The sequence below is a fragment of the Rutidosis leptorrhynchoides genome, chromosome 10 (assembly GCF_046630445.1).
Source record: "Rutidosis leptorrhynchoides isolate AG116_Rl617_1_P2 chromosome 10, CSIRO_AGI_Rlap_v1, whole genome shotgun sequence".
Classification (NCBI taxonomy): domain Eukaryota; kingdom Viridiplantae; phylum Streptophyta; class Magnoliopsida; order Asterales; family Asteraceae; genus Rutidosis; species Rutidosis leptorrhynchoides.
This window is the reverse complement of record NC_092342.1, coordinates 221,586,770-221,603,867: the sequence shown is the minus strand read 5'-3', so window position 1 is coordinate 221,603,867 and position 17,098 is coordinate 221,586,770.

Below are 17,098 nucleotides of genomic sequence, written 5' to 3'. Positions count from 1 at the left end.
AAGTACAATTTTATAAAAATATTATTTTTATATTATTTATTTTATAAAAGTATTAATTTTATATATTTATTAAAACTAATTAAACTAAATATCTAAATTAAATACTAAAATAAACTTAATTAATTAAATAAACAAAACCTAATTAGGGTTATAATAATAATAATTAAAATATACTCCGTAATTAATGCTGAATTAGGTTAAACCTGGCGTGTCAGGCATGTTCATGCGATCACATGAATTTTTGCCTTCGGGCTCATGCGATCGCATGAGCTAGGGTTTCGGGCCAGACTTGGGCTGCTACAGTACCGGGCCGAATGTTTTTTTTTCTTTCAGTTTTCTATTTTATATTAATACAAAATATTTAAATAAAATTTATATTTTTACAAACTAAAAATAAAGAAACTTTATAAAACTTATATATTTAATAATCTCTTAAAAATATATAAATTTTGTTTTTCTTTTTATATTTTTGTATTTTAAAATTTAAAACGTATATTTTTATACAAAGAACTTAATAATAAAAACAAATCTTTTTTATAGCGTTGCGCTTTGGGCATTTTAGCTGTCCCCGGCAGGGCGCCAAAAATACTTGATGTTATGCGAGGGGTATATGAAATAGTATTAATTTTACAATGAAAATACTATTAAATACGATACAATTTTACACAAGTTATTTATTTATTTATAGAGTGGATATACCTAAACCTTGCTACAACACTTATAGGCAGTGTACCTAATCGTATAGTAGTGTAGTTTTTAGTAAGTCCGGTTCGTTCCACAGGGATCTTTAGCCAAGCTTAACGCTATATTTTTTAAAAACTATAATTGTAAAAATACAAAAATATATATAAGTAGTATTATTATTATAAAAGGGGGTTTTTACCGTTTAATGACTGGTTTGTCAATTTTAAAACTTTAGTCGCAGTTAAAACCTATTGTAAAATATTAAAAATAATTATAACTTAATTTAAAGCGTAAATTAAATAATGATAATGAAATTGCGATAAATAAAAGTGCGATAAAATAAAATTGCGATAATTAAAGAGTACGATAATTAAAAATGCAATTAAATAAAATGACAATAAATAAAAGTGCGATAATTAAAAGTGCAATTAAATATGAAATATATAAATTATGCTTATTTAAACTTCCGTAATCATGATGTTTGACGTGTTGATTTTAGTTTTATTACCATGGGTTAATTGTCCTTTGTCCTGGATTATTCGATATGTCCATACGGATTTGTCCATAATAGTCCATCAGTCATAATCATAAAGTGCGAAAGTCTTCGTCAAATTATTCTTATTCCCGAAGTCAAATATTTCAACTAATTGGGGATTCGAATTGTAACAAGGTCTTATTACTTTGTTTAATGAATACACCAGGTTATCGACTGCGTGTAGACCAAGGTTTTACTACTTTGTTAACAATTACACCAATTACCCTTGAATGTAATCTACCCCTGTTTCAACAAGTCTATTAACTATTAATCCAGTTCCGTGTCCGGTAAAATGAACAATTATTGGTATTTATAGATATCCCGCCCACCGTGCCCAGTCAAGTGTATGTGGTTATATATAAATACGTCAAATTATAAGTCTATATATTAAATCAACGAGGTATCATTTAGTTAATATAAAACCCATTAATAGCCCATAGTCTAATTTCTACTAGTGTCGTTCTTTTGTCCAAACCCCAATTATGGTCCAAAGCCCAATTACCCAATTTTAATATTTAGCCCAACATCATGATTACTTCGGCATTAAATAAGCATAATAATAACTTAGCTACGAGACATTAATTTAAAAATAACATTAACCATAACTTACAGTGATTAAAAATAGCGTAGCGTTACACGGACAGAATTTCGACTTACACCCTTACAACATTCGCTAACATACCCTTATTATTAGAATTTAAAATTAAAATTATAATATAAATTATAATATAAATATATATATATATATATATATATATATATATATATATATATATATATATATATATATATATATATATATATACGTGAGTGAGATAGAGAGATGGATGGATATATGGATGTTTAAAATCATCACCAAACTGCGAAATTTATAGGACCTGAGCTGAAAAAGTGTGCCATGCGATCGCATGGCTTTTGTTCCTCCAGGCCATGCGATCGCATGGAGGTAGGTACCAGCTCACATTTTTTTGTTCACAAGCTTGTCGACGTTTTAATAAATAAATATAATATATAAATAATTATAAGAATTATTTAAATATTATATTATATTTATGTGCATAGCTGATTTGTAATTTTTATTCCGTTGCGTCGAGCGTTGAGAGTTGACTTTGGTCCCAGTTCCGGATTTTCGAACGTCCTTGCGTACAATTTAATATCTTGTATTTTGCGTTTCGCGTCTTGTACTCTTGTAATTTTGAGACGTTTCTCATTAATAATTGGAACCACTTTGATTGTATTTTGTACTTTTGAGCTTTTTGGTCGTTTGCGTCTTCAATTCGTCGAATCTGTCTTTTGTCTTCACCTTTTATTATTTAAACGAATATTACTTGTACATAGAACAATTGCAACTAAAAGCTTGTCTTTCTTGAGGGATAATGCTATGAAATATATGTTCGTTTTTAGCATTATCAAGTTTATAGTCAAAAATACAGGTTACAAGTCAATATTATAAGAGGTAGTCATTTCCGTCGAGTTTCTTAAATCAATTATCTCATTTGTTTGTATATAACTCATTGTTAACATATTTATAGAGATATTTACTTATCATAATCTCATGTTAACCATATATATATATATCCATTTATATAACATCATGTAGTTTTTACAAGTTTTTAACGTTCGTGAATTGCCGGTCAACTTGGGTGGTCAATTGTCTATATGAAACTTATTTCAAATAATTAAGTCTTAACAAGTTTGATTGCTCCTCATGTTGGAAACATTTAATCATGTAAATATCAATCTCATTTAATATATATAAACATGGAAAAGTTCGGGTTACTACAACAACTTTGACCCTTCATTCGGAGAAGCCTTATTACAACCCTGATATATACGATTACCCTTTCCATCATCGTTACTGGAGAATCGTTTATATTCCACCACATTAGTAGTAAACTTACCAGCAACTTCATTATTCATTGACTTAAATCTCTCCGATAAAACACTATATTTATTCATTGAAACCTATCATATACTCATCCGCATCTTGTAACGAGAACTGCCATACCAATTACCGAGAATCAGCAATCAGTATTTTGAAATCTCGCAACATGTCTACAACAACAGTTATATCTATACATATAACATTTATCTCATAGAATTATGATCTTTCATTCTGAAATCCTGAAGAGCATTCAGTCTACAAATCAATACTCTGAATGTTGAAAAGTTGAATGAAGTAGCAGAAACTGTAGACAACCGTAAACGACCTTAACAGTCAAAAGTTTGATGATAAAGAAGGATACGTTGGAAAAGCTCAGAAAAGTTGGAACTGGAAAATGGATTGAGCTAACCACAAAGGAGACCAAGGACAAATACAAGGACTATACCCTATATTCAAAGAATTCAGGTAATTCTGGATCCGTTGAAATCTTTAGAGAATATCTTGCTCCGAAGTCATGTTAAAATCTTGCAGAAAATTTTTCTTCATCAAACTTCGAACTTGGAAATTCCAAAATATCATCATCATTATCTTCGATATTTCTGAGGATATTTTCATAAATATTCTCATCCGAAATTATATCCCTCTTCGTGCTTCCTGTGTTTCACTATATTGGAACTTTAGTAAAATCTAAGTTTAATTTATGAATAAATTCTGGAGAAATGTGAAGAAATTGATGCATGAATTAGTATAATATAATGACACTTGATCAACGTGATTATATTACAGTAAGTCATGCTGAGTTTCTAATGGGACATGATAATTCACAGATCATAACGTCATCATGTGCCATGTTACATAACTCTTTCATTCTGCTTAACTTCTGAACATATCAAGAAAATATATTCTTGATAGTTCTATTCTCAGTGATTCTGGTAATTTGATAAATCGAATTGTGAGATTTCGATCTTTTCTGGTTAGAACATTATGATCATTCGAAACTCTATACTTACGAATTCTGGACCATTACTCGCTTTACTAGATGTCGAGAGGAGAATAAAAAGGCAAAGAGCTCCAAAATATAAGAGAAAATATAAAGTCCAATAACAATCCGGAGGTTACAAACCGTGGATATTAATACGAATAGCAATATAAAGACACGGTATAATTAAGAATAGTATCACCCCAAGGTAATAGTAAAAGTAAACAGATTTTTCTGGTGGAAGATTGAAAAGAAGGATGACAGAAATGTTAATTATGAAAATATCAAGGATTAGAACTGGATTAAGCATTTTCACAATCTTTTGGATGTATGAACTAAGAAGGAAAGTATAGGAATGGTGAGAATAATGGAACGGAAGAGTTTAATTTGTAATGGAAATATCAGACAGAGTAATCAAGGCAGATCACCGTATTTAATTATAGAGATCCTAATTTCTTTACTCGCCGAAGAATCGAATCTTTTAGATTTCAAAGACTTTCTTTAAATCCCTTGAATTCCGGAATTCAACCATGACTAGTCAAAAGTTATGATGAAACTTGTCTTTATCATTTCACTCTTTTGTGATAACTTCACTCGTATGCTTCGAGTAATCGAATTGTTTCATCCATGTTACTTTATGGTAATAAAACTCTATTTATCAACTCATATTCGTCATGAAAACATTTTTATCGTTAGCCATGACGACCTCGATCAAATTTTGGGACAAAATTTCTTTAACGGGTAGGTACTGTGACGACCCGGGAATTTTTGACTAAATTTAAACTTAATCTTTATATGATTTTGATACGATAAGCAAATTCTATAATGTTGAGTCTCATAAATTTTGAATTGTTTACATGGATTCATTTAACCTGTGACTATTTTCAACGATTCACGAACCGTTGATTGTAAATAGAAATGTAAATATCAAAAATTACATATGTAAATAATTATATTAAGTATATCAATGAACTATTATGTAATGAAAGATAATTTTAAATAACTAAAACTTGTTACTTTAATTAGATAGAGCATATTGGATATAAATGGTTCCAAACATAATCTGTCAACATTATCAAAGTATTAAAGGTGTAATGTTATATTTGAATTTAATTGTTTAATATATATAATTAGTTATCTAATTAATATTTAAAACATAAATTGTATATATAGTAGTATATATATAAATCTATATATGAATTCTATTCATAATTATTATTAAATTGAAATATACATATGTTCAATAAATGTTGTCAAATAACATATATGATAATATTACATAATCAATAAAACGTAATATATTAAATGTAATTACAAGTTAAACACATGATTGTTATACTAGTATTATTATTACTTCCATTATTATTATTATTATTATTAATAATATCAATATGAATATTAAAATCAGTGTTAATCACATTATTATATTTCAATAGATAATATATAAATAGGAAGTTGATACATATAAATTGTTATTAATATTATTGTTATCATTGGTAATATCATTATTATTACAACTAGAAGTAAAATTATAATTTTAGTTATTATGATTAATATTAGTAGATATTATTATTACCGTTATCATTAAAGAATTATTATTATTATTATTATTATTATTATTATTATTATAGTTATTAAAATAATAATAATAATAATAATAATAATACAATTTAATATTATTATCAATAATGATATTATTAATCTCATGTTTAGTATTATTGGTTAATATTAATATTATTATTAAATTTTATTACTAATATTATTAGAATTTTATTTATTATTAATATATTTATAATTATTAATTATTCATATAGAAAAATCGTACGTACCCATATAAAATCAAATTCAGTTTTGTATCTTACTCAAACTATAGATAATTTTTTTTGTTGTCTCCAAAATTTGTTACAAAATAAATTTCAATCACAGATAAGTGCAAAAAAATCAGTTCACGATTTCCTTTCTAATTTTTATATTTATGTTTTTGTTATTTTATATCTGTTCCTGAGCAATTTTGGTCGACCCATTATTCTCTATAATACAAACGATCAATTCATATTATTAAGAAAGCTATTCGATTTTCCTTAATCATTATCAATAACATTTACTTTTAAACTTCTGTATGTGTAATTTAAACAGAAAATTTTAAAAACAGATGCATATACTCTGTACGCGTTATCTTAAATTCAAAAGCTTTAATTTCGAATCAAAATTCAAAAACTATAAATGTAGTCGTGTTAGGAATCTTTTGTTCGAGCTTTCTGCAAAATTCGAACTTCTGATTCGTTCTATTGAGTTCCAATTGTCGAGTCAAAGCTATGAATTTCAAAACATAAACCCGTGTTCATTAATCAAATTTGAAATTTCTGTGATGAATTAAGTTGAATCAATGATTCCAATAGCTTCAAAGGGTAAATTGAAACCTATTTCGTTTTATAAATTCTGTCTAAAACTGTTTCAATTTCAAGATCAATATTATTTATTTATATATATATATATATATTTTCTTTTTCAAACGTATAACAGCAGCAGCAGATGCTGTGTAGAATTTTTATTTATATTTTTTTTGTTTCATTGCTATTAAATCTAAAACCGTTCAAAATATTTCTGTTCAATTTTAAAACCTACGTAAATTGGTAACTCTAATTGATGAATGTTGAATTAATATAGATCGATGTGTTTATGATGAGGAATGAGAGGAAAACCAGAAACTGAATATATAATTATTTTAGGTTAGTATGTTATATCAGAAATAATGGGACAGAGGGATGGTTTGTGTAAGAGTTGGGTTAGCGAGAGGTCTCGGGTTCGAGCCCCGTCTGGAGTATTTCTTTTTACTCAAAGCCTTTAAGGGTATACACTCTTAATTTTTATTTATATCATTGTTATTATTAGTTATTATTATGTTTATTATTATTATTATTGTTATTATTATGATTATTATTGTTATTGTTATTATTAGCATAATAATTACAAGTGTCATAATTGTTATTATTATTATTATCATAAATATAAGTATTATATCTATTATTATTATTACTATAAGTATTACCTATGATATTATTATTAATTTTAAAACTCTAAATTATTACCATTATGATGATTATGAATATTCATTAATATGGTTATTATTATTATTATTATTATTATCTATATCAAAATCAATAAAAGTATTTTTATTAAAATTTTAGATTTTTTAGTACTATTAATATAGGAGTTTCTATTATCACTATGAATAAAATTATTATTATTATTATAAAAAATAATAAAAATTATTTTCATTAGTACTTGTATCATATTATAATTATTAGTATTATTATTATTATAAGTATTAGTATTAGAATCATCATTATTATTATTAATATCACAAAGTATCATTAATAGACTTATCATTTAAAAATTTAATATTAGTGTTATTGTATGATTACCGAAATTTCTATTAAAATGATCAAAAATTATCATTATTATTAAAAGTATTATTTTTATTAAAACTATCATTATTATCGTTATCAGCAGTATCTATATCATTATTATAAAAATAATTACGATTATGAAAATAATAGTATTAATGACGTTATTAAAGTTATAAATATAGAAATAAAGATTTTATATACAAAAATATATTTAAATTGCATAAATTAACTATATTAAAATCTCTATTTATATAAAATGAAAATATATAAATAAATAATAAAACTTATAAAGTATTAATATAACAAATACATTACTAATAATAAATAGATTTATTCGATTACGAGGATATGTTTTAATACATATATAAATGATATAGGTTCGGAATCTGAGGCCAACCCTACATTTGTTCAATGTCGTCATATGTATTTTTACTACAAAATATAGTATTGTGAGTTTCATTTGCTCCCTTTTTTAAATGCTTTTGCAATATATATTTTGGGGACTGAGAATACATGCGCTTTTATAAATGTTTGACGAAATAGACATAAGTAATTGAAACTACATTCGATGGTTGAATTGTTATACTGGATATCGCCCTTGTTGAACTTGGTAGCCTAAGAATTGGTGTTTATTATAATTGTCACCAATTGACGCGAATCCTAAAGATAGATCTATGGGCTTTGACACGCCCCAGTCAGAGAATTTGAACTGTAACAATTGAAATGATTCCATCATACTTTAACGTATCCTCCTCTCGGGCTAATTAAGGCTGAATTCAAACGATCATTACATAGTTGAAAGTCACTGCTTTAGCATTTATTTATACTTGTCTATGCGACTGCCAGATTATTCATGCTGAATTCTCGAACTCTCACTATCACTCGAACGATTCAAAATTGCAAATCTTATTTGAAGTTCTTTCATACATAACTCTAAATCCGAAGGATTTACTCATTTGATGATAATCACATTATCATCCTTCTTACTTTAATGTTAACATTTTGAGTCCAAGGACTAGTGACCTGATAAAAGTCAATTCCTTAGTTTTCACTACCTCAAAACAATTATTACACAATTATCCTCCGAAATATTAAAATCTTCAATCAATTTTTCTCAAACAAATAAACTCTTAAATACAAATATCCTGTTTTCCAAATATTTCTTACACGTATCTTTATTTTCAAATTATCCCAGAATTTATAAAGAAAATGATTTTTCACTTATGCGATCTATAAAATTGTTGGTCCCTTAATAACAACAGGAGTATTGTAGAGGGGGGGTGAATACAATTCTCTTTCTTAATTAACTAGTCAGTTAATCACGTTTAGTATTCTGTAGTAAATAATATAGAGTCACAGGTAATTTTCAACTGTTATTCTTTATTGATTAAATCAGAAAGAATCACAACTATCCTTGGCGGAAATGATAGTTGGTTGATACAGATTACCTAGATTATAGCTAAGAGACAAACTAAAGCTATTACACTGTTTGGACTCTAATAAATAAACCCACACCACTAGTTTTTACGATAGTGGATACAACAATATATATAGTAGTTCTATTAACCGTGTAATTAATCTATTGTCCACTAGTACATTGGATGCCTTGTACTTGTGGGGACAATTGTGTCAGAAGGCGTGCTCTCCTTCTTTCCTCTTAGGTAGCTATTTGCTGGAACACACCAATTCGGTTTGGCACTACCATTTGATTTAAACAAATGGAATGTTGTGTTCCCTAGGTATGAATAAAGTATAACACATGTCTGCACATGCGTTCCACTTCTGCATTCCCACGTGGTCTTGTAAGGTCACTTGTCAGCCGCCGACTCCTGTCCTTTTCTGTTCAACTTTGTCTTCGACTTCTGTTGAATAGTGCGTTGATGTAGACCACTCTGGGAAACTACCATGCTTGTAATGGAGCATGGCTGTCTTGTGTTGTATGCTAATATCCAGACTTACTGGTCCTTCATATGCTGAGTCACTTGATATTCTTGATTTGCTGGGTGCAGATCCTGTGCTGATTCGAAGAATACATTTCTACCTTGTGCTGATAGACTAGGCAGCATACTAAACACTCGACACAGCTATATTAGCTGACTATACATAAACAAACGTGTGCTGGCTGCACATAACACTTTAGTGCAAATAAATATTGTTTTGTCATAATTAAATCCTTAATTATTTTGGGGACTCAACAATCTCCCCCTATTTGATGATGACAAAACCTATGACTTGAAGAGAAAACACTAAAGCCAGCACTTAGGGACCTAGAGAGAGTAGACAGTAAATTCGTCCCTTTAAGTTTGTTTTGGGATCTTTTGATGAGTTATCTATATCTTATAATTTGATATGATTTTGAAGATAAACTCACTTTACTTACATTACATCAGATATATACAATAATTACAAGATAATTCAAAATAAAAAGTAAATTACAAAGATACAAGTTAAGCACATAGGAGACTATCTATCTTTATCCCTTTCTCTTTCTCTTTCTTCATCAGATAGCTCCTCTTGTTTAATCTTCCAGGCTTCAGGGAACAGGAGAGGTAATTCAGCAGGGTCAAAAACAGGGATGGAAGGAGGTAGAACAATTCGGCTTCTCCCAGTTGGTCCTTCACCAGTAGGTTGCTTCCCTTTAGGCTTTTGAGCAAGAAATTCATCAACATCAACTACTGGTGCATTCCCAAACTTAGTTGCCTTCTTGAACAGCTGTTGGAGTTCAGTCTTAAGAGCACTCTTGATAGCACTCTCACCTTTACCAATGAAATACTCTAAGATTTCTATCCATTCACTGAATCCAAGAGTTCTTAAGTCATCAAAACTAATCCTTTCTTGAACATTGTTCTCCCTGACAACATTAAAAGCCCTTTTTGTCCCCCTGTTTACCTTGATAATTCTGCAGGGATTAGATCTTCTATTCATCACATTACCATACCTGCTCTTATAGTAAGTATCAGGAAACTCAATATTGTGATCAGGTACTACAGGAGCAGTGGTAGGTACTTTCTCAGCAGTTTCTATCTTATCAAAAACCTTATCCTGTTCTTTGACAATGGCTCTGGCTAGTTTGAGGGACTCAGCCTGTTGCCTTCTGTCAGCAGCCAATCTGTCTTCAATATCCTGAAGCCTTGAACGTTCAGCAAGTTCAGCATCAGCAGCTTCTCTGGCTTCCCTTTCAGCAGCTAAACCCATCAGATAATCATCATAAGAAATGTTCAGGGATCTTACTGCTTCAACCATCTTTCTACCCTCTTCAGTACTAAGGGCAGCACAATACTCCCTTATATCCATACCCAGCTGGAGAGCATCTTCAAAATGAATTCTTTCATCAGTAGTGGAGAGCCTGAGACCACTGTTATTCAAGTACACCCTAATGTCAACGCCAAAGTTTAGTGCAGCAATATAGTGTGGCTGATCAAGAGGGTGATGCAGCAGCCTGACTTGACGAATTCTTTCATTAAGTTCAATTTGTCTTTGTTCAAGCAACTCTGGAACAGTGATCTGAAGTCTGTAGGCATCTCTTTCATCTGGGTTCATTTTTCTGATGTTCGGCTCACCATGGGTTACTGAGTCATCTTCCCAAGTGATATGTTTGTCATGAACCCTTGGGGAAGATGGAGGATACATAGATGATTCATAGCTGCCAGATGAACTAACTGGATGCTGATTGACCCGGTTATCATGTGTTCTGTCAAAGTAAACTTGAATCTGGGGAGGAAGAGGAGATAGAACAAATGTTTGGCCGTCTCTTCCCCAGACTGTGAAGTGAGCAGGATCAACCGTTTCATCACCTACTTGTTTAGCACCCAGCTCAACCGACTTTGCTGGGTCTTCAACACTTGTACTACCCAGCAGCACACTTCTGGCTGGGTCTTCTATCACAGCACTCCTTGCTGTGTCTTCAATGCCAGCTGACTGATTAGTATCAGCTGGCTCAACCACATCAGTACCTTCATCAGCTGCCTCGAATAGGGGTCCTTTCCTCAGGGGCTGATTGTCCCTAGGAGCAGATTTCACCCTGTATTTGTCAATAGGCCTGGGTTCAGCTGATGGTTCTTGTGTCGATACTGGTTGAATAGGAGGCAGGTAAGGAACAATAGCAAGATGCTCCCCCTGTCTAATAGCATCATCATCATTAAGGATGATTGTTTCTGCTGGCTGTGTTTGGTGTGTAGCTGGCTGAGCAGCAGATGCTGGTTGAGGAGTAGAGTTGGGTTCTAACATAGCATCAACCCATTTCATGAAAATATCAGCTCTAACTCCACCATTTGACTCAGTAGAATCAAGGTAATCCTTCATCTCAGCAGGAGTCATGTTCCTGATTCTTTCTGCTCTCTGTGCATACAGCTTTGCCTTCTGTTTGTCGTATTTGACCATGAACTTGGCATTTCTTTTTCTTGCCTCTTTTCTGTGTTTATCAAAGGCAGTCAGGTCATCATCGACTTCCAATGCTTTTGGACTCAGCCATCTTCTGTGCATAATCTTACGACGTTTAAGTTCAGCAAAGGCCTCAAACTTGGCATTGAAGGAATCATCTAGTTCCTGCTGTCGCTTTTGATGTCTCTCTAACTTCCTCTTCATTTTTCGTTCAATAGATTGAGACAGCACAAAAGCTTCAGCTACAGCCATATCAGAAACATCACTGGGCTTACTGCCAGAACCAATATCATCCACTGGTGTGGCAGACACACTGGGTTGAGTACCACCAGTTGCCTGTGCACCACCAGCTTCAGTATGAGCGTTGCTGGGCTTAGGGCCAGTGTCTTGACCATCACCATCACCATCTCCATCTCTCCGGGGTTGTTTAGGAGCCTTTTCATGTTCATGCTCCCCCTCAGACTGTTTTCTCTTTTTAGATTTCTTTTGAGACTTTTTCTCCCCCTTTTTGTCATCAGCACGGGCAGTAATAGAAGGGGAGACAGTAGCATCAAGATCACTGTCTGACTGAGGAGCAGAGAAGGCAAAATTGTTCCACTCAGCAACCTCTGGAGTAAGATGGGCACCAGGATCCACACCAAATTGTCGTAGCAGAAGATTGGAGGATCTAACTTCATTCCTGGCTACACCCATTGCCATTTGTTCAACGATGGCTCGAACATCACCTTGCAAAGCAGCCATTCGTTGCATGATTTCAACCATCTGAACATAGGCAGCAGCAGGAATCATGTTAGCCATTTGAGCTTCCTGCGATTCCAATCTCTCGTGTAACACCCTGTTCTCCTCATTTAAGAAAGTATTTCTGCGGTTAGCAGCATCCAAATCAGCTTGGAGTCGGGTGATATTTTCACAGTACTCATTGTGAGAGATAATTCGCCTTTGAAGCTCCTCTTCATCTTCGTGGTGCTTTGTGATTGCTTCGACTGCCACATCAGCAAAAGCACACACCTGCTGGAGTTTAAGATCAATAGGAGTTGTAACAGCCTCTCCAGCAGATCTGACAGCAGCAGAGACACTATCAACAATAGCTCTGCGAATAGTTTCCTCCAAATTTGGTGTGATCCCTTGTAGTGTCTTATAGACAGCAAAGGTGGAAATATCAGCAACCTCATCTGCATTGAACTTTAAGTATGCAGAGGTTGAAGGTTGGTCAGCACAAGCTAACAGAGGAGTATCACCGTGGGGTGGTGGAGATGGAAGGTCAGGAGCTGACTCATCATCATGATCACCATCGTTTTTACCTTCGCCCGAAGGCTTAGAACCACTGATATCCTTGTCAGCATTACTATCAGCATTGTCATCAGTAAGATCCACTGGTTTGTCTTTGGAACCAGTCACGTTATCATGAGTGACTGGTTCGCCCTTACCAGTACCTTCATCAGCATCCTCATCAGAAGAAGATGAGGAGGAAGAAGCTGAGGAAGAAGAAGGTACTGGCGAATCAGGGACATTTTGCATAACACACTTACCAGTAGTAGGATCGATGACAAACTTGAGAGGCCTCCATGTACCAGGAAATGGCGAAGCAGCTGGAGCCATACCAAAAACATGATAGTAAGGCTGTTCATTGATTTGCTCCAGCAGGGCTATCCTCTCATAAATTTCTTCTCTAGCTGGTCTATCAAGCTGAGATAATAGCTCAACCATCTCTTCACGAGGTAATCTGCTGGCTGAGACTATCGCAGATTCGGGATCAATGGTCAGCTGATCGACCAGCATAGCAATCTTGGGAGAGATTGAAGCTCCCTTGAAAATGAAGTTAGGAACAACTTCATATGGATCTGGTACCTGCACAACATATGGCTTTGTTTCCTCAGTAACAGAAGCCTTAGTCGAATCAGTAGTTGTGTCAGCAGAGGTACCAGCATCCTTAACATCAGCAACTGGTTCAGTAGCAACCAAAATCGGACCAATAGGATGACGAACTGCCGATTCTGTAAGAACTTGACGTTCCATAGAAGAAGAATCAGAAGAATCAGCAGGCTCATCAGACATTAATGCAGGGTCCACTCTTGGCTGGGTGACAGGTTCATCAAGAAGAACATCCTTGACAATATTGTCAATAACCTTCTCAAGAACAGGAGGTTCTTCCATGATAACATCTTCCACACCAGCAGCAGCAGAATCAACAGTACTAGCATCAGCACCACCAGTAACAGAATCAGTGGCGCCAACACCAGTAGCAGAGGCAGCAATATCACCAGTAGGAATAACAACATCTTTATTTTGCTCCCCCTCTGCCTGTTCATCTACCCTGCTAAGAACTGAAACAATAGAACAAGTTATGTTAGCAACTGTAGAACCAAATAAATTTGACTCAACAATTGCATCTGTTTTTGGTCTCTGGGGACAGACTTGTGATTTGGTCAGCCCTTCGAATGAGACAGAAGAAGGTGTCTGTAAGTACAGCGGTGACTCTGCTGACTCATTGGCAACACATGTTGACCCAGATAGTGTAAGAGATCTGGCTGGTAATGATGTAGGAGTGCGACTCTTATCAGTATCCGAGTAACATACTGGCTGTGCAGTCACCTGAGCTGGTTCAACACGATGAAGACCCAGCTCAAGCCTGCTTTGGGGGTCAGTTATGTTCTCTGCTGGTTGTACTGTCAGCAGAGAGTATTGCAATAAGTTCATTTCAGAAAAATGTGGAAGTGCCTGGTTAGACGAGTATGGGTTGCTACTCTTCTTGACACCAGTTTTAAAACCAGTCAGCTTGGGAGCCAGGGTTATACCGTTAACTCCCTCAACATTTTTCAAGTCAGCAGTTAAAAAATTTTCAATTAAGTTAGATTGATCTGCTGTTTGGTCTAGAAACGCACCAGGTTCCATAGCTACATCCTTTGCAGGAGCAGCAGCTGAGACTGGTGCAATCTCCCCTGTGGTTCGCTTGGAGCCAGCTTTAGCACGCTTAGGTTTGCCTGTTACCAAGAAATAGATGAGCAACGGATTCCAACACTAGAATTGGGTAGTCAGTATATAAGACTAGGGCTGTTCTTTATGATTAGAGAGCACTAGATTCTAATACAACTACTGCTTTACCAGTATATGAGACGGTGGCTGTACTAGTTGAGGTAGCTGGCTGCTTCCTTCGCGTTGCTGGCTTTCGCTGAGGACCCTCCCCCTCAGCTGGTGCAGAACCAGAGGCAGTCGATTGGGTGGCTCCACGACGAGCAGCAAGATACTCGTTCATTGCTGGTGTCAACTCAGCATATGGAGCAGCAGGTACATCCTTTGGCATACCCCCTTGTTTTACTGGGACCTCAAATGATTGATCAGCAATTTGCTGATAAGCTTCACCCAGTTCACTTTCAAATACCAGGCTTAAGAATCGTGGAAATGGAATCAAGTTGGTTCTTACTCTAGCAGTGACCATTTCCCTTAGCCTCAAATAAATTTCAAGGGCGTAATCGATGTTCCTGTTGAACAACAACCCATGACCAAGCTTGAGCTCAAAATCTGAGCATTGGTCAAAGCTTCCTGACTTTTGACTCATGCACTGAGTCATCAACCCAAAGAAGTAGTACCACAGAGGTGGCATATGCTTTCTCAACGGTGTATGTGCCACTGGTCCAGCAAACCCAATGGTCTCCAACACCTCCCTTCTTAATTCGTCACTAGTAGGTGAAGCAACAAATGGTCCACCGGGCAATTGAAGAGCACGTCTAATAGCTTCGACGGTGACAGAGCAATTTAGGGTTTCAGTCACCATGCCACGAATACATGGAACGTTGCCGGGAGTGGTGGCAACAGTGGCAGTATACCAAAATCGTGCCAAACAGGCAGCATAGAATCGGGAAGGTACACCGGTGATGGCTCTTGCCAGAGGTGATTGACGGATGTATTCGATGAGGGCCTCATACCCTTTGTTAACCTTCGATTTGGGAATAGAGAGGGCATGTGCAGCATTGCCTCTAGATAGGCGAATCAGTGAGTGATCAGGTGCATTGGGAGCCCTAATCAGGTTGGGGTGGAGATTGAACAGTGGTCCTTGAACGACGTGTTCTTGAACCACCGGTTCCTCCGGTGCCGGTGCCGGTTGTGGGGCAGGTTGTGGTTGCTGTTGTGGTTCGACTGTTTGAGGTTGTTGTTGCTGTTGTTCCTCTTGCTGGCTTGCAGCACGTGGTGATTGCTGTTGTTGTTCTGCCATTGATGAGTGTAGGATGAAGATTTGAAGATTGAAAAGATTTTGAGAGTAAAAGTGTGTGTATTTTGAAAAATGAATAACCGAAGGTTATTTTGTAAGATGAAACACACTTTTATCCGTTGTGAGTGGGTGAAAAAGTGCAGGAGAGAGAAAATTACTGTCATCTGCAGGCGCGTGGGCAGATGTGACAGACTGGCACGTTTTCAAAGGGAGACAGACGGTTGACATGACATTTATACGGCTTAAACACTCATTACTTCCATACAGCATTAAATGCATCAGATTTTATTTCAAACAAATTGATTTAAAACCTCAAAAATAATTTTTTTTTTTTTTTTGGTATTAAATACAAAATACTTTTGTTACATTTAATATGTCATGAATTTAATTTAAATCATTGGAAGTAAATGAGTTTCCAGTTTTAAGGAATCATTAAATTTGGAGAGCTATTTATTATTTCATTTAAAGCATTTAAGTAACCAAAATATAAAAGACCTTGCTGTGCTGGTTGTTTGACATGTAGGCAGTAAGTAAATAAATGTGACTTACTGGTTTGCCCTACACATTGTAGAGCCAGCACACCAACAAAAGTTGTCTTTTATTTAAAGCTCAAGCATACCCAGCTCAGAGATGAGATAGTTAAAACGTTTCTCATCTAATGGCTTTGTAAATAGGTCTGCTAATTGCTGGTCTGTAGAAATAAAATGTAACTCAACATCACCCTTTTGAACATGATCCCTTATGAAATGATACTGAACATCGATGTGCTTAGTCCTTGAGTGCATCACAGGATTGTTGGTGATAGCAATTGCACTGGTGTTGTCACAGTAGATTGGAGTTTTTGTAACATGAACACCATAGTCCTTTAGCTGGCTTTGCATCCACAGTACTTGAGCAGTACAACTACCAGCAGAGACATATTCTGCTTCAGCAGTGGATGTGGACACAGTATTTTGCTTTTTGCTTGTCCAGCTGACTAGCCTACTACCCAGTAACTGGCACCGACCAGTAGTACTTT